General features: G+C 47.5%; 1 protein-coding gene across 2 annotated transcripts in view; it reads left to right on the top strand.

Annotated features, from left to right (window-relative positions):
- Positions 1 to 18273, top strand: part of TENM4 (teneurin transmembrane protein 4) — a 714583-nt gene that overhangs the window by 296089 nt on the left and 400221 nt on the right. Inside the window, exon 1 of one of the 2 annotated variants that reach the window (XM_073879779.1) lies at positions 16924 to 17026. The exons of the other annotated variant lie outside the window; for it this stretch is intronic. The gene's annotated coding sequence lies outside the window, so the exon portion shown is untranslated. Of the gene's footprint in view, positions 1 to 16923; positions 17027 to 18273 lie in introns of those variants that run through there. 2 annotated transcript variants of the gene reach the window in all.

Genomic DNA, 18273 nt, shown 5'->3' with positions numbered 1-18273 from the left:
TCACAATATAAATAAATCAAACCATCATGCTATACTCCTTAAACTTTTACAGTGACATATATCAATTATTTCTTGATAAAACTGAAAAACAATTAATAAAAATTGTACTTATATGCAGATCCAAGCTAAACATTTTACACAAATTTTCTCTATTTTCCCCTAAAAAGCCCTGTGAAGTGTATATTATTATCATCACTGTTTTACAAATAAGGGAAACTGAGTCCAGGTGACTCATGTGTCCAAGGCAACATGGCTGATGTTGATCTAGAATTGGAACCTGAGGTCTATCTGGCCCCAGACAATGTATTTTTGGCTCCAGCAGATTTACTATGTAGGAGGTAAATCAAGGATGATTATTCATTTTCAGAAACAAAGTTGTTTACTTGCTTTACAGAAGTCCTTTGAAAAGCAACCCTCAAATAGTGCATTTAACATAAAACCCTGATTATAAAGATTCGTCTGGGGAGAGAATTGTCTAGAATAATCTTTCCCATCTGTGTGGCTATGAAACCATATCAGAACACTGTCACAGGTATTATGCTAAACAGCAACTTGACTTAGACAAAAGCTTATCACTCTTTTCTCTATAGCAATACCATCTATTTGGTATTTATTGGTGGTTAAACAAACAGGCTTTGGTACTAAGTTTGAATCCCAGTTTACTGCTTACTAGCTGTGTGAGCTAGGACAGGCTCCTTAGCCTCTCTGAGTCTCCATTTCTTCATCTGTGCAGTAGGCATAATAAATAAGGATTTATATATAATGAAAGTTAAGCTCTTGTCCCTGAGTGTCACATAAGTGAGGAATGTCATTTGTAATTTACCATGTCACCCAACTACCTTGTAAGGCTAATTTGGCTTTCTGTGTAGAAAATCCTGGTCAGATTAACATGGACAGGTGTATTTTTTTTCCAATATCAATTAATATATTGACTTTCTGCTTTGTATTTCAGTCTCATGTAAACTTTCCAAGTATCTTCAGGGACTGTGCACTAGGACACTGATGAATTTGAGTTTCTGGGAAAGCCAAGCTAATATCTTAACCCCAAGGTGTAGAAAAATCCCCATATTCTGCTTCTGTGCCTCAGTTTCATCACCTGGCTCACAAGGTTCTGGTGGACTGGGCAACACCTTAGAATGCCCAGATAGGAACATGTGAGCCCCTGAGGTCAGCTGGAAAGTTGGAACACTGCACCCTCTTTCAGACACTGGGAATCCTCAAGGACAAGGGCAGTTGGATATTGAGATCTGGAGTTTAAGAAAGAGGTCAGGGCTAAAGAATCAGACTCAGGCTGCAGGCCCAAGAGTAGAAGTAATCATCCAGGAGAGGGTGTGGCATGAGAAGAAAAGACCAAGTTGAGTTTATTAGAGTGATTCAGGGAAAGTGAAGACCCAAGCCAGTCCATGGTGGTGGGAACAGTAGGGAAGTTGTGAAGGTATAGTCAATACAGTGTGCTTTCTGCTAGTTTGAGGGTTGGAGAAAAAAGATCAAGACAACAGCCCCTTCCCTGGCCCACCCATGGCTAAGCAGGTTGTTCCTCACTTATGCTCCCTCTGAGTTTCTCTACAGCAAACCCCACAGTGTATTGTAATTGTCTGTGTGTATGTTCTACATCTCCCACATTTCCATCATCCAAGGGCTTATTGACTTCCTTCCAGGTCCTAAATCAAATAGTGCCCCCCCTCCCTCCTCTGTCTCCCTCATTCTGATTCATTTCTCTGCATAGCACTACCCAACAATAGGTAGGTGGTGATTTGTTTATTGCAGGTCTCCGCTGGCTAGCATTGCAATTGGAGAGAGTAAGGACTTGGCCTGCTTTGTTCATGACTGTGCTCCTAGCGCCGAGAAGAATGCACAAGGTGCTCAGCAAATATTTGTTAAGGGAGCTCCCCTCCCTCACTCTTACCATCCCCGGGCTGAACATCCCCCGTTCCCATGGTGTGGTTAACTAACTAACCATCTTGGCCACGGCCTGGAGACCCTCACCCCACACAGCAGTCCAAAGGCTGTCTGCATTGTCCTATTCTGAATAATTGGACTGTGATGTCTCCTGATGAAGACATTCTGATGAACAGTTTGAGTTGTATAATTTGTGGGGTACAGTGTGAAATAAAAAATGTGGATCCCTTGTTCAAAAGTTATTAAGAATTTGTAGATAACCAGAGCATAACATTTAACCAAGCTTGAGCCCTTCTGAGGGCAGGACACTGTGTGATGACACAGGTCACACCTTCATACATTGAGGAGCAGATCTTAGCAGGTTGTAAATACTAGGCTCGGAGTTTCTATTTTGTCATGTAGAAAAAGGAACTACAGAAGGATTTTGAACAGAGGTGACATTTAAAATTTATCTCATTTTTTTCCTGATTGTAAACTTACACTCACTGTGAAAATTTGCACAAGTAAAAAAGGTATAAAGCCCTATTAATCTCTTTTTTTCTCCTATCTCCCACCCTACAGGCACCAAATCCAAAAAGAACCAGTGAACATTTGGTTAATTTCCTTATCTCTTTTTTTTCTGATGTAACATAGTGAAGATCATACTTCATCTGTAATTTTGTCCTTCTTTATTCACATGACATTGTAAGAGGCAGGAACGGGGGTACTTCTTAAATGGATGCTTAGGGAGATTGGCCTGAAGCCAGTTTACAGAGTGGACTAGGGGCATGGGGTTGGCAGTAAGGATGAGATAGAGGTAGAGTTGGGGTCCTGGAAGAGAAAACCAGGAAGGCCCTGGATTAAGGGTTTAGGGGTAAGAGTAGAAAAAGGACAGTTTGAGAGCTGAAGCCACCCTGATGGGAGGTGACCACAATCTCTACTCCTCTTGAATTCCCTTGATTAGTGGGAGACAACATGAAGGTCTGGCCATGTCTTTTGTAGATTCTGCAGGTGACAGCAAGCATTGGGTCATTTCTCAAACGCAACTCTTTGGCTTCTCCCCTCTAAGGCAGACCTGCCTTTCCTCCCTCCCCCAGGGCTCTTACTCCCTAAGCTGGGCCCCAGGACAACCTTGGGCAATAGCAAATGGAAAGCCATGGAGAGAGCAGTTATGGCGGGGTGAGGTTTCCCAATATCGGTGGCAGATGCCTTGGGGTTTAGATTTGCCCATTTGTTGATAATCTGCAGTGCCTGCGCCTGCAAAGGGGAGAGTTAACATTGTCATTGGATCCTTAATTGTGCATTTCATGAATTTTCATGTTTCCGCTCCCAAGCTTAATGTTGCTTTCTCGGTGAGTTTTTTTTCTACTTGAGCATAAGAGCCTTGTAATTACAGAGTGTTGTGGATTGCAGAAGGTGATTAAAATGGATTTCATGAAATCTGAATTCCCCCCTCCCCCACCCACACTCACACCACCAGTCCCATAGGTGGGGGAGTAACTCAGACAGAATCCCACGAAGTTCAGATAATCAGGGTATGAGGGGCATGAATTTTCTTCTCCAGGCTTTGCTTGCCTGGGTCTTGGATCAGCTCCAAGACAGCCCTCTCTCTTCTCTTCCTCCTCCCTCCTGAAAGACATCCAGTTATCCCCTGACCCCCAGCCAACTCTGCCCCCTCAAGGCTGGCTGCTTTCTCACTCACAGCAACAATAAAATAAAGTAGATGTTCATCGTCCCTTTTGCACAGCCATTAAGTGCATCTCATTTGCCTTCGCAGTCAGCTGACACTCCCCTCCAAAAGGGTCATTCACTCTGAATAGAGGCTTGAAAATTGCTAAGACCAGCGAGGGTTTAAGAATTCCCTCTTGAGTGTCTCTTCTTCCTTAGGGCAAGTTGGTGCTTGATGGAAGTGAGATCTGACCTCTATCTTCCTCTGAATCAGGGAGGGCCATGTGGTGCTCAGAGGACAGAGAAAGAGTAAGTGACCTGGGAGTGCGGAGTGGAGAGGCGGGGAGGAGGGGCTGGCAAGTTCGCTGGGGGAGACAGGGGCCCTGCCTGGAAGGAAGAGGAAAGCAGAGAGGAGGGGAGTCCAGCCTGGCGAAACCAAAAGATGATGCTGTAGGAATGACCCTCCTTGACCAACAAGGAAACCAAGTCAGCTTACCTGAGTGTTGTGTGTGTGTGTGTGTGTGTGTGTGTGTGTGTGTGTGTGTAGGATTAGTGCTGGAAGGAACTTGGGAAGTCATCTGAGCCAGTTCTCCCATTTCAAAGAATCTCTACTTCACTGCAGCTGGTCTGACCGAGCAGTGCCCAGGTAGCCCCTTTGTGTGAATTAGGAAATGGTGCACCTCCTGTCCCCAAGGAAACGCAGGAGTCCAGCCCTGAATCACCCCCCCTCAGCTGTATGTCCTTGGGCAGTGAACAACCTGCCCAATGATATGCAGTATCCCTAGAACAGAGACTGAAAGCAGGCTTCTTTTTCTCAATTCACAGCACTCCCTGTGCCCCCCCCCACCATACTCTCCACCATACCAAAATCCCCACCATACTGAACTCTACCTGAGTCTCTAAGAATTTCCTTGTATCTCAGAGCTCAACCACCCGTATTCTAGAATTTAATTGTTCCTATTATGTATACATGAGCATATACAAATTGGCAGATACAGGTATCCTCACGTGAGTAAATGTGTCCTCTGTACGTATTCAAAGACGTTACTGCTCACAGCAGCATGGGTTCATGGTTGGGCAGGAGGACACCTCCTCTGCAGCCCACACAGTGGCTGGGGCAGGTTGCGTCTTACTTCTGTGGCTCATCACCCACCCTGCCTCTCTCTGCTCACACCTCGCCCCCTCCACCATGCACTTCGAGTCCCCCACACAGACGGTGGTTTTCGTAACTCCGTATCATTGTGCGATCCCTCTGCCTGCAGTGCTTTTCTCTCACTGATTCCATCTAGCAAATTCCTTCAAAGCCCCACTTTGGCACTGCTTTCTGTGTCCTCTCTGAGGTCTTCCTTGAAACCCCACTACCCCCCCCTTTCTCTATATGACCCGTGTCCTCTGTGGACGTGACATCTGTGGCATGTGTTGCAGCATATTGTATTTGGGTTTTCCTAGCAGTTTCCCCACAAGAGAGTGGGCTCCTGAGGGTGGGCCCGCAGTCTAACCCATCTCTGTGTCCCATCAGCAGAACACAGGTCCTGGCACACTGAGGAGGCATCCTTTTGGTGAATGAGTTAGCCCTGAAAGAAGAAGGGAGATCCCAGGAACATGGCCATGGCTTAATAGCCTGGGAAAGCGGGGTCTGGTGTTTTGCTGACCTAGGGCCTGTCTCAGATACTCTGTCCCGGATCCCACTGTCACCCCTCTGAAGTCGACACACCCCACCCATCCTGTGGCATGAGGAGCCTATGGAGCCGGACAACCTCTTCTTTGGCCTGAACTTTGGAACTCACCTGAAATGTACATCCCCATAGGCCTGACAGGGTCTCTGGTCTCTGCTTCACCTTGTGGATCCAGGAGCCCCCATAAGATAGTTCTTTACTCTCATAATCCAACACTGTCACCTGGTCCTGCTCAAACTGTTGGCAGGGAGAGGTGGCAGCCACTAAGACAATCCCCATGACCCTTCTTTCAGCAGCACACAGTCCCCCAGCACCTCCTGAGTGCTGGGCCGTGCCTCTAGGCAGCAGGCCAGAACTTACCCCCCCAGGGTGTCCAGCGTGCTGGAAATGAGTCATGGGGGTTGCAGCTGTGGATCCCGCCTGCCACAGCATAGTTAGGGATGGGGCTGCCAGACCAAAACTATCCTCTTCTCTGTATGCCGTGAGTTGGCAAGGGTTGGTCAGCAAGGGAGAAACCTGGTCCTCCCCTGAAGGTGGGCCCCTCCTGTAAAACGGGGGTGGGGGGGAGGCGCATCAGGCTGTGGGCATGACCACCGTGGAGATGGATGTACAAAGTGTCTCGGCTGCACACAGCGGGGATGTTACTATTTCTACTGAAGGGATCACAGAGGACTTCACAGAAGAGGTGATATTTAAACTAGGCTTCAAAGGGGGAGTAGGAATTCACCAGCAGGAAATGTCTTCCGGGCCAGACCACAGAAGGAGGCAGGTGTAAGGCAAGGGAAGAAAGAACAACAACAGTAATAATAATAATAATAATAATAATAATAATAATAGCAGCTCTTTTGGGTACCAGCAGAGCTCCAGGTGTGGATTATCTCCTTTAATCCCTTCTGCAGCCCTGTCGTTTTGCCCATTTTGTGGCTGAGGGAACCGAGGCACAGAGAAATTCAGTAATTGCCCAGAGTTGCTAGTAAGTGAGAGAGCAAGGTTTCAAAACCAAGCTTTGCTCCACAGGCCATTGTCTTAAACACGTGAAACTTCACATATCCAAGTGCCTATTATTTGTAAGGCACTGTATGGCCCTGTCCAAATGTGTACTTATTACCCCCTCGCAGCGACCCTTTGTCACCTTTCAATGTGGGGAAATAGAGGGGTCGAGGGGTTGCCCAGCTCACCGAGCTCGCGTGGCTGGGCTGGGCACAGAACCCCAGCCTCCCTGCCTGGGCTCTCTCCACGGCCCAGCACAGCCAGCCTCTCGGGCTCTGTCCGTCTTCTCTACCCTTGCTTCCTTGCTAGAAGCCTCCTGTGATGGTCCCCCAGGCACTCGTGACGAGAACCGCTACCTCAGAAGCCCGTAAAATGAGGCTGGTTCACATTCAGGCTGGAAGAAGCTCACTTCACCGGCTGCCTCTGTCCTCAGAGCAATTAGGGCCCTGCCAAGAATGCCTCATAAATATGTGTGCCTGGCCAAATTTATTGGCGAGCTATATTAATCACATTTTAAAAATAAAAAGTGAAATAAATACTAAGTGGGCAATATTCCGCTTTCATAAAAACCACCTGCAGCTCCGAAAGGTAGCTGGCACCTTGCTTTCTTGAACTGTCACACGTCCCTGCTTGCTGCCATAAATGTTAACATCCCTCCTTAGACAGATAACCAGCTCTGACAGGAATCCACAGATGTGTGCAAAGTGAGTCACTGCTCTCCTGGCATCCTAAAATGGAGGCGACAGAATTATGCTGGGCCTGCTGGGTGGTAGAGAGGAACTTACCAACTATGAGTGTTTTCCAGTCTGGGGGGAGGGGGCCGGAGAGAAGGGAGGACAGACAGAGAGCAGACCCTCATCTGAACACATGCACCAAGTGTGAGCCCATTTCTGGGCCAGGTGCATGATGGTCCCCCGGGCTGGTGGCCAGTGTCACTGTCAGCTCGGGAGCACCTGAGAAGAGAGAGACCTTTGTTATTGTTTGATTTTTACTGTTTCCAATGACAAAAGTGATACCACCTAAATGATGTGTCCCTCTAAGGGTATAACATTTGGAGGCACATGATGCCCTTTTGCCCCTTATTGGTGATGTTGTTTTGACCACTTCGTTAAGATGGCATATCATTTCTCTATGTATATACATTTATGCACGTATACACACTATGTAATGAATCACAGGTCTGTGTGTGTGAAGACATTTACATATACATGCTTTATATATACGTGTGTATGTGTGTATATATAGAGAGATGGAGAGAGAGAGAATGAGAGATTTAGTTTAAGGATTTGGCTCACACAATTGTAGGGCAGGTCAGCAGCCTGGAAGTTCAGGCAGGAAGTGATGCTTCCGCCTTGAGGTCCAAGGGAGAATTTCTTTCTCTGAGAAACCTTGGTTGTTGTTCTGGAGTCCTTCAACTGATTGGATGCGGCCCACCCACATGGCTGAGGATAATCTCCTTATTTACTGAAGGTCAAATGATTCTAGATGTTAACCGTATCTACAAAACACTGGCACAGCATCAGCCAGAATGTTTGATTGAATAACTGGGTGCCACATCCTCGCCAAGAACACATAAAACTTACCATCACAGATGGTTTCCAATTCTTCTGTTGCCAGGTTTTCCTTTGCAATAAATAAGAATTTTATAGGGAGATACTTCAAGGCTATGTAAATATCCTGTTCTTCATCAGACCTTCTCCCCTCCCCACCCTGGACCTACTACTGATCCTTGCTGGAATCATTTTTACTATGACAGTTACAAGAAGCACTTGCCTTGGGAGAAGGGATTTGAGAAGCTGGTTGCAGGCCCCAGCTTTACCACTTAGTTGGTTGTGTGACCTTGGACAAATTACCTGACTTCCCCAAGCCAGGGTCCTCCCTGCTCAGATAGGGGTGACACTTACTAAGTGTAGTAACAGGCACCAAGAAAGCACTCCATAAATGACTGTGGCACTGGAGACATTAAATAGACATGTCCGTTGCCTCAGTGAAGTAATTAATGGCTGATCTTAGTCTTGGGCCTCATTGGTTAAGAGAGGGTTCCTCCAGCAAAATCATCATCTTCTTTTTCGTCCTCCTCATGGGATACAATGTCAAAGCCTGCCATTAACATTGACCCAGGGAACGGTGACCAACTGTGACAGGAGACATCATCTGAGAAGCGGTCCCAGAGCTAGCGACATTCAAGCTGCATGTTGAAGGACAAAGCTTGCAGTCAGACAAGAGAGGGAAAGTGTTCCAGGTGGAGGGAGCATGGGGGGTGGAGAGGGGATGGGCAAATGGATAAGGAGAAGGTCTCGCTTTGAAACGTGGGTGGGCACTCTTAAGTTTTCCAGAAGCATCACAGAGGGAGTTGCCTACTTGTATTTTTCACATTATTACTATCATGATCACAATTAGCATTACTATGTCAAGTAACGTACAGCTACACTTTTGTGTACATAGTAAAAAGCAATTCGTTGTTCTGAGGTAGCATGGTATGGTGGTTATGAGAGAGATTCTGGGGCCAGAGTGCTTGAGTTCAAATCCCAGCACTGCCAACTTAGTACTTCTAGGGCCCTGAGAAAATTCACGAACCATTCACTGCCTCAGCTTCCTCATCTATAACATGGGGATGGGAGTCATCCATCCCTATGTGGGAGTAACTTCCACACAGTAACTTCCTCCTCTTTGCTGTATAAACATGTCCTTCCCTGCCCTGAGCCTCACTTGACTCATTTGCAAAATAAGGATTACTGCAATAAAGCCCTCTAGGCCAACCTCCCAAGGCTCTTGTGAGGATCAGGTGCAAGAAAGGTTGGTGTGTGGATCATAGCCTGCACTGTGCTCTTTACATGTGAAGGATCAGCACCACTGGTATCTGACAGCAGTGAAGGCTGTTGAATCCAGAGCTGGGAGGGGCAGGGAGAATTGGATTCTAACAGCATGAATCTTAGAGGCTGGTGAAGTCTGTGTTTTCACACATCCTTTGTTCCTGGGTTTCCAGACTGGAGGGTTGTACCCACCATCAGACTGGATTTGCTTGGAGACGCAGGTGATACAAATTGCAAGGAAGCAGTGACCCAGATGGAGTTCCAGATGTCGCCAAACAATATTCATTGCTTTTACAGCAGCTATTAAATAGGTTAAGGGGTAGGAAATAGTGATTTCACCCTTCTGAACTGAAATTGGGGTTAGTTGGTAGCTCACACCTGTGGGTTCAGTCAAGGATGATCATAGGATATAATTATAAACTGCACTTTACTAGCATGTGCATGTGTATATAGGTTTCAAGATATAACATTTCAAGACAGTTCAACCTTTCGAGACAGTTCATTTTTTCAAAAAGAATGTCTAGCATAAGCCTAGGACAATCAAGCCTATACTGGCTGAGTCAAGAGCTCCATGAGGCTGTTCAGGAAGGACTTAGGCCTTCGCAGGGCTGCTGGGCCCTGAGTGCTGGGTCCCTGGGGGACTTTATAAATCTCTCCAAATTAGATAGTAGTAGTTGCCCAAGTGATGGACATGAGCCGGTGTCCTTTCTTCTCCTCAATTCCCTGTGAACCTTGCAACCTTCTCGTTCACGGCAGGATTCCTCACCTGAAAAGTGTCCCATTCTGACTGTTTACCCAAAGTCCCGTAAAATGTACATACCCTCTGACCCAGTAATGACACTTTAATGGACCTAAGTAGACTCTCTTGCAGAGGTATTTGCACAGAGATGTTTCTTTGCAGCATTGCGTGTCATAACGGGAGGACTGGAACACCCTCTATGCCACCCGTAGGGGCTGGTGAAGCAAATCGGGCTACTCCATGCCAGGAAATGGTAGGCCCTCTTTAAAAACCGTGATACCCAGCTACGTAGATGGTTGTGGAAGATGTTTGTATATAGTAAGTGGAGGGGGAAAAAGCAGATTACAAAGCAATGTAAATAAAGATGTTGCGTCTTCAGAAAAAAAGAAATGACCGTATGTGAGCAGACGCAGGTGCAGAAAGGGCCTGGGAGTGGTGTGCATGGATGCTGGTTGTGATACTGAGTCATGGGGAAGCCGGGGGGCGGGGTGGTCTCTACATGTGCTTTATGCTTTTCTGTATTTTTTGTATTTTTATTTATTTTTTATTTTTTCCGTATTTTCTGTTACTCGCAAAAATTTCTTGAGTACCTACTATGCAAAATCCTTGCTTTTGAGAAGCTTCCAGTCTTTTGGGGAAGAGACAAAGAATGGAAAATACACAATTAATTCCCAAATGCTGACAGGTGCTGGGGAGCAAAACGAGATTGTGAATTTGAGAGACACTGATGCAGGGAGGGAAGACCAACTTCTGATGGTCTGGCGGCGGGGGCGGGGGGGGAGGTCCTAGAGGGGGGCCCATTTAAATGAGATCCGACAAATAAGAGAGAGACAGCAGATGAAATCTGGGATACGAGTGCTCTAGGAAGAAGGAACAGCCAACGCAAAGGCCTTGCAACGAAAGAGAATTTTGTACAATACCCATGTCTTATTTCTATAATCAGATAAAAAACTGTATTCAGATATCTGTTTGATCCCCTCGGAAGCTCCTAGGACACAGGTGCACGCTCCTGTCCTGGGGAACCAGTCCGAGAGCAGGTGGGGTAAGAGTGAGGAGCTGCAGAAGGTGCCCTCCAGCTGCCACCTGTGACTGATTCTCCAGAGGGGCGTCACCCGAAAGGCCAGCTCATGGTTTGCCTCGCCCCCCTGGAGGCAATTTTTTTTTCTTTACATTTTGATGTTTCTGAAAGCAGAAAGTGTCATTACAATCAATGTGTCATTTACACATTGTGCTTTGTTTTCTTTTCTCAAAGAGGCTGCTACGGAATTGATGACAATTCTTGCAAGTGCCGGCGTCTTGGGGCTGATGAATCACAGTGACACATGGGAAAAATACAAAAAGGACCAGCCTTGGGAAGTGGGAGGCCCTGGTGGAAATCAGTCCTTCCTCCTGACGGGGGGTGGGCATTGTGGGGTCTGGATGTGTGGATGTGAGGATGGACTGTGTTCTGCTGGATCTCTGTGCACCCAGAGCACCAGCCATAGCCAAGCCTTATGCGGGGGGCCAGGGTACAGAAATGCTTACAACAGGGGCCCTGGTTAGTCCTCAGGGAGTTAGTCCCTGGTTAGTTTCTCAGGGACCAGAAAGGGAGATGGGACTGTAACCAGCCAAGTACAACCCCGCTGGGTTAATGTCAGGGTGAGGAGAAGCCCTGGAAGCTGGGGAAGCCAGAGGTGGTACCCTTGATCTGTGCTTGGGTGGGAAAGAGCTTCTGGAAGATATTCTCGTGCAGACAAGGCAGGAAGAGCACTCAGAGAGGAGGGATAAAGGCACAAGCCAGTGTGTGCAGGGAATGGTGTGGAACGGTGGTTACAGGGCAGGGTGTGCACAGAGAGCACCCCTCATCTGGACATGGAGCTGGACCTTGGAACTATTGCAAAGGGATTGAAGACCTGGAAAGATTTTAAGCCAAGAAGTGACACAGCTCCATCCTGTGCTTTCCAGTATGGTAGCCACCGGTCAGAGGTGGCTATTTAAATTCATTAAAATTGCATAGCTCTTTTAAAAGCCATGAGAACACCTGAAAAGAAAAGTGAAAACCTCAGTTCCTCAGTCACTCTGGTCACATTTCCAGTGCTCGGGGAGTTGGACATAGGGACAGTGCAAATACAGAACATGTGTATGAAGACAGAAATTTCTTATGGATGGTACTGCTGTAGAATGATCACTTGAGGATGGGTAGATAGACAGGTGGACGGACAAAAGAAGTAGCAATAACCACAGTGCTTTCTGACTGCCTGGCACCATCTAAATGCTTCACATGTGTTGTTCCTTGAACCCTCGTGACACCCCACGGAGTCATATACAGGTCCACTGAGGGGACAAGGCTGTAGGTCAATTGTCAGCATTTTCCAAGCCTTTACCTAGCTCAGCTCTGGCTTCTACTGGATGCAGAGTTCTATTGCTTGTATTTCTTTTTCTTTTTTTTAAAGATTTTATTTATTTATTTGACAGAGAGAGACACAGCGAGAGAGGGAACACAAGCAGGGGGAGTGGGAGAGGGAGAAGCAGGCTTCCCGCCGAGCAGGGAGCCTGATGCGGGGTTCGATCCCAGGACCCTGGGATCATGACCTGAGCCGAAGGCAGACACTTAACAACTGAGCCACCCAGGCACCATATTGCTTGTATTTCTGAAGAGTGTTGGAGCCTCAGCTTGCTGAAAATATCTCCATCTCACCAGCTTGCAGTTGGCCAAGAAGGCGCTAACTGGAGATCCTCCAAATTCCGTGATGAGCACTATGCAACTTTGCCAGAAAGTCCTTCCAAGTGTCTAACCCAGCTTTCGGATTGATGACTGCAGTTGTTGCCTATTTCTTTCTGTTCAGTTTTCCCCAAAGGATGTGGAAGCTATACTGTGCTGATGTTGAGCTTACTCCATACTCAGCACTGTTTCAAGCACTTTACATAGGAACTCATTTAATCCTCATAAGACTGATGTGAAGTGGCTGTTATTGTCCCCATTTGACACATGGAAGAACTGACTGGGTCTTAGAGAAGTAACTTGCCCAAGGTCATACTTGGTCCCACGAGTCAGCGGTGGTGTTGGGATATGGACACACGCCGTCTGGGCTGGAGTCGGTTAGTAGGCGTGGTGCTCTGCGGCCTCTCATCATAAATCTTGTGGATCCAGAAGTCGGATGCTAATTGTACTTTCCACCTGTTTTGGCTGGAGTAGCATGAGAACTTGATTCTGTTCCAGAAAACCTTGGCGGAAAGTTATGCCCAGTCATAATACAAATGCCTCATATTTGGGGGGCACTTTATGTCATTTTTGGAGTACTTTTCTGCCAGGAGTAGTTATGGTAATAGTCATCCTACAGTTATACCGTGTTTTCTGCTTTACAAAGTACCTTCATTTGCATGTTCTCATTTAATCTTCACACCAGCCCTGGAAGGGAGGTGAGGTGGAGAGTATAGTTTATCTACGTAACACAAGGAGCCCAGAGAAGTGAAGGCACCTGCTCAGGATTATTCAGCGCTATGGGATGCAGCTGTTTCTTGAATTCTGCTTCCATTGATCAAGAGTCACTCAGCCTTGTCAGTGGGTTTCAAAGTCAAGTCTACATTGTAGGGGCAATAAAGCCATGACCCCTGTGTGCCAGCCCTGGGGTGTGCCGAGGTCAAGACACAGTCTAATCAACAGAAATAATTTCAGAATAACTCGAGACTTCCACTTCCATTTGTCAGATGTTGCAAGAGACACCAAATCCATAGCAAAACTTCCTGAAATCTGCCTTTTCTGTGTCCCCTTCGCTGCATTTACAGACATCAGCTTCTATTTTTTTTATAAATATTTAGTATGAAATTTTTTCATAATTATATTCTTTCATAGTGAAAAGTATTTATAACAAATGTGTACAGTTTAAAGAATAATGATCAACTCCCATGTCCCTATCGTCTAGCTTAAGAAACAGAACATGATACTACCTTCAAAGCCCTGTGGGGCCCCACCCCCACCCCTTAATGTCAGGTCACTGTTCTCCTGTAGTTAGTCTCTTGCTTTTCTTTGTCTTGGTCAGTGTGGACAACTATAACAAAATACCATGAACTGGATGGCTAATAAACAACAGACATTTATTTCTCTCAGTTCTAGAAGCTGGAGGTACACGATCAAGGCCTTCTGGCAGATCCAGTACTTGGTGAGAGCCCACTGTTTTTTTTTCGCTGTGACCTCACATGGCAGAAGGAGTGAGGGCGCTCTGTGGGGTCTTTCTTATAAGGGCACAATTCCCCTTCATGAAGGCCCCACCCTCATGACCTAATCACCTCCCAAAGGCCCCACCTCCTAGTAACACCACCTTGGGAATTAGGTTGCAACATATGAATTTTGAGGGGCAATGAACATTCAGTTCACAACGTAGTCCTGGACCACTTTTCCACCCTTTCTCGGCAAAATATTCTCCCCGGCCACAGCCTGCATGCCTCTTGTGCTTCCGCCCTTGCTCCTGGCCCTACATCTAGCTGGTGTGACCTTTTCTGAGGAGTGGGGAAGGGCCTGAAGAAGAGACAGAGGACCCAGGCGGACTCCTTTTCCACTTAAGGAGAATGGGAGGTTGGGAAGTCATCCGCACACCTTGGGAGGAAATGGATAGTGTGTCCCGTTAAACTCCTTCCTGGAACAGTGTTGTCACTGTGTCCCCTAGGACAAGCCCTTTTACCACGTGGACTTCCGAACGGGAAAGGGACTTGCATAATCTCAGGTTTCCTAAAGTTGTCATTTGTTTTACACATATTTCCTGAGCACTTACCGGGTTCCCAGCAGTGTCACAGGTACAGGGGATATGGTGGGAAATTCCCTGATCTCAAGGAATTAATGTCTAGGGCAGGTCTTACCCATGCCCCACCACTGGCTCTTGATCCTCCCTTCCTTACTGTTACTAACCTACTCTCCTTTAAAAGTTAGGGCTGGGATAAAGTTAGATGGTAAACATGGAGGTGTGTGGAAAAGCTGAGGCAGATCCTGGCTGGCGATGCTTGTCATCACCGCGATCCCTGAAATGAGGTGGGCTGGGCTCCGAAAGGGTCTGGAGCTTTGGGTCCTCACACCTGTAGTTACCCTGGTCTGCCACCAGATGTCACTGATGGGGTAGGAGGGGGCAGGGAGGGGAAGGGTGATGGCGTTTTTTGGACAAAGTTGTGGAAAGAGCAAAATGACGGCTGACTGTGTGCAAGATGCTGTTGCGTCATATTTGTTATGTCATCTGGCGCTCACAGAAGCCCCCATCCCCCACAGGCAAGGAAACAGGTGCTCAGAAGGGATATAAGGACAGTGTCCCTGCTCCACCAGCTCCACCTGAGTACCAAGTACAGATTTCTGGAGAGATGAATGTCAGCCCTGGGATGAAAGTGTTCAGCCAGGTGGCCCTTTACTGCGACTAAAATGCTCTGAACAGTGTCTTCCCAGATTGGGGGCAGCAAATGGCTTCACAGATGCATGAAAACCAGAGTGCTCTGCAACCATTAAAACCTGTATGGATGCCCGTGAGGGTTGTATATAGGTGTTCATTAATTAGGCAGATAAAGGATGCAGAGTGACAAGAACTAAGTCGTGGCAGCAGGACTGTCCGTGTTTTCTGTCAGGCATGTTGGAAACAACAGTCGCCATTGCCAGTTGGGGCTTAACATCGGGTTTAAAAAAGGTCTCTGAGGGCCCAGCCCCAATCTTAAAGAGCACGTAGATGCAGAGGCTGTCAGCTCTGACGGGCTCTAGTCCAGATTCTTTCTAGATCCCTGAAGAGCTCTGCTGAAAAGTTCAAGGGGAAAGTAGAGGAGAGTTTAAAGTCAAATTCAACTGGTAAAAATCTGTATATAATAGTTCCATTGAATAGGTCCAATGATGATATCGTCTACCTCTTCATCTTCCTTCTAGGGGAGCAAGGTCCAGTGGGAGGGGAAATGACCAGTTCAGGGTCACACAGGTAGAGAGGCCACCAAGTCTATGACCTAAGTGTCCACAGACCTTAAATTCATGGCATGAGGCATGACAGGGCAAAGGGCATGTCCTGTGGGATGGGATGCTGCACAAAAAGACTTCAGGAAGCCTTTGTAAAGGAGAGAGGGGCTCGTGCAAAGGCACTGGGGCTAGATCCCCAATGCAGAAAACCCCAGTAGCACTCTCCCAAATGTAGCCCCACCAGGAAGGGAAGCCAGGTGCTGCCGGAAGCAAACCAGAGATACCCCCTGACCCACCCTGGGAATGGCTGAGGGATGAGGCTGCTCAGACAAGACCAGGGCAGGCCTAGAGACTTGGATGGCAAGGTTGGAATGGTGCTGTGTGATGTCTGGGGCACCAGAGCAGCCCTGGGATGAATTACCAGGAGGCAGGTTTTAGCTCAGCAGGTTTTAGCTCATACAAATGCATACATTTGTACCAAGTAAACAGTTTATAAAGCCTTCCTATGGGTATCATCTCATTCAGTGTGGACAGTCACCCTTTGAGGGAGTTTTTATCCCCACGTGACCTTTGGGGAAAGTGAGGTTCAGAGAAGTTAACTCATCTCCCCAAGTTCTGAAGTTAGGATTAGAGTCTGGATCTTTCTAGCTACAACACCATGTTCTTTTCACACTGAAATTGTCTTGAGATAATGAGGATGATGTCCATGATGTTTTCAATGCCTGTGAGGTAGGACTTGCTAGCGGCATTTTGCAGATGGAGGGTGAGCCCCAGAGAGGGCCTATCACTTGCCCAGCCCGGCACAGCTGGAACTGGGAGAGACAGGGGTGAATGCAGACTTTCCTTTGCCAGCCTAGTCCTCTTTCTGCTCCTCTTCCTTATGGGAGTGAGTGAGCGCCTTGTTCCTAGAAGGGCAGGAACAAGTTTGAGATGCTTCTCTGCGGGCGTGCCTGTAGGGCAAGGCCCCACCACCACCACCCCCAGAAGAGTGGGTGGAAATGGATGGGAGCCCAGGCTGGGCTTCCTACCTGGAGATTCTCTGGCTGTGTTGAGTGGAGGACAGCACACAGCCAGGTGCCTTGCTTGAAGCAAATTCCTGGGGAATGAGGAGTGAGGTGGGGGAGGAGGCTTCCAGGAGCCAGGGGCTGGGAGAAGGGTCCTGGGGGCAGAGCTAGGGGTTTGGCTTGGAGGACGAGGGAAGCCGGGAGAGAGGTGATCAAACAGTGTTCATGAAAGATGATTCTCACTGAGCCGGGCTGTGGGGCGGGGGAGACACAGGAGACGGGCGTGGAGGCTTTTGAAGGTGCGGACCCCGGGGCCTGGACAGCCCCGACCAACACGGCAGACAGCCCGGAGGACGAACGATTCCGTGAGTTGAGAATAATCCCTGCACCTTGACAATTACACTCAGTTCTTGGCAGGGGCTGTAGGATCAGCGCTTCCCTTCCTCGCCTTGGGCCCCACCTTTGTGCTACCAGTTTACTATATCTTGAGCCACTGTCTTCTTGGTTTCACTAAATTCTCTGTGTATTTTTAATGTTTTATTTGGTTGCGGTTAACTCAGATTTGCGGGCCAGGCAATGTTCATTTACGAAGGCCTCTTACCTGTTTCAGATCCGGTTTTAAAGAAAAAGGCACACGTGCATGGGAGCCTGCTGGGGGTGGGGGTGGGGGGTGTTGGGTGAGAAATACTGTGTAATGCCTCCCCAAGGTTGCCAAATGGCGTTGAGACAGATCCACACGTTCCCTCTTCCGTAACGTCTTAGAAATGCCACCCCAAGTGTCGATTTTCCTCGTCTCAGCTTACAGGGCAAAATGGTGTTCACTTTTTCTATTTATTTTTGGAGAAAGTTCAGGAGGAAAAAAATTCCTTTGGCATATTTTGAAGAGGACAAAAATACAACCTGGCTTTTGTGTGGTGAAAATGTGGGAAATTTCAGTTTCCAAACGTCTGCGCTAGGAGGGAACGAGCTGAATTCCGAGGCTTGTTTCCTGGGCTCTGGGCCCAGGGAGGGGGCTGAGCTACGCTGGAAAATCAGTGGGTGGTTCATGTAGAAAGTGCGGAAACAACTGTGGGTTCCTCCCTGAACCTCCAGGGTCATGGACACCAGCCGTGAAAAGCACCCTCTCTTTGTCAACCTCACATACCCGAAGAAAAGACAACATAGCCGAGGAAGGAAAACCTCTCCAGCTGGTTAACCCCGTCAGCGCGGTTGGAGGAGCCGGCACCGGGAAGGGAGTGGGGTCCTGGGCTCCGGGGTCTTCAGATCAGCTCCACTGATGAGCAGCCGGCCCTGCCCTGGTCAGCCCACATTGTTGTTTCCTCATCTATAAAATGGGGATAAGAGAGCCCCATCTCAAGTGTCGTGGGGAGGACTATATGAGATGACAAATTAAATAGTTACTTTTCACTTAGCACATACTAAACAGATATTAGTTATTGCTATTATTAAATTTATCACTGAAATTTTATTTCCTCATACACATGAACAAATTAAAAGTGTGTGTGTGCCTCTTGGAATAATTGTTCTTCCAAGAAGAGGGATTTAAATGTGTGAGAAAGGAACAAAGTGTTCCCTCAGAGACTGGGATATCTTGGGAAATTTTCTATAAGTT

The sequence above is a fragment of the Callorhinus ursinus genome, unplaced genomic scaffold (genome assembly GCF_003265705.2).
Source record: "Callorhinus ursinus isolate GAN/ISIS: 27379988/994484 unplaced genomic scaffold, GSC_fseal_2.0 scaffold35, whole genome shotgun sequence".
NCBI classification, from domain to species: domain Eukaryota; kingdom Metazoa; phylum Chordata; class Mammalia; order Carnivora; family Otariidae; genus Callorhinus; species Callorhinus ursinus.
Note: the sequence above shows the minus strand (reverse complement) of the source record. Positions and strands in the feature narration are given on the sequence as shown.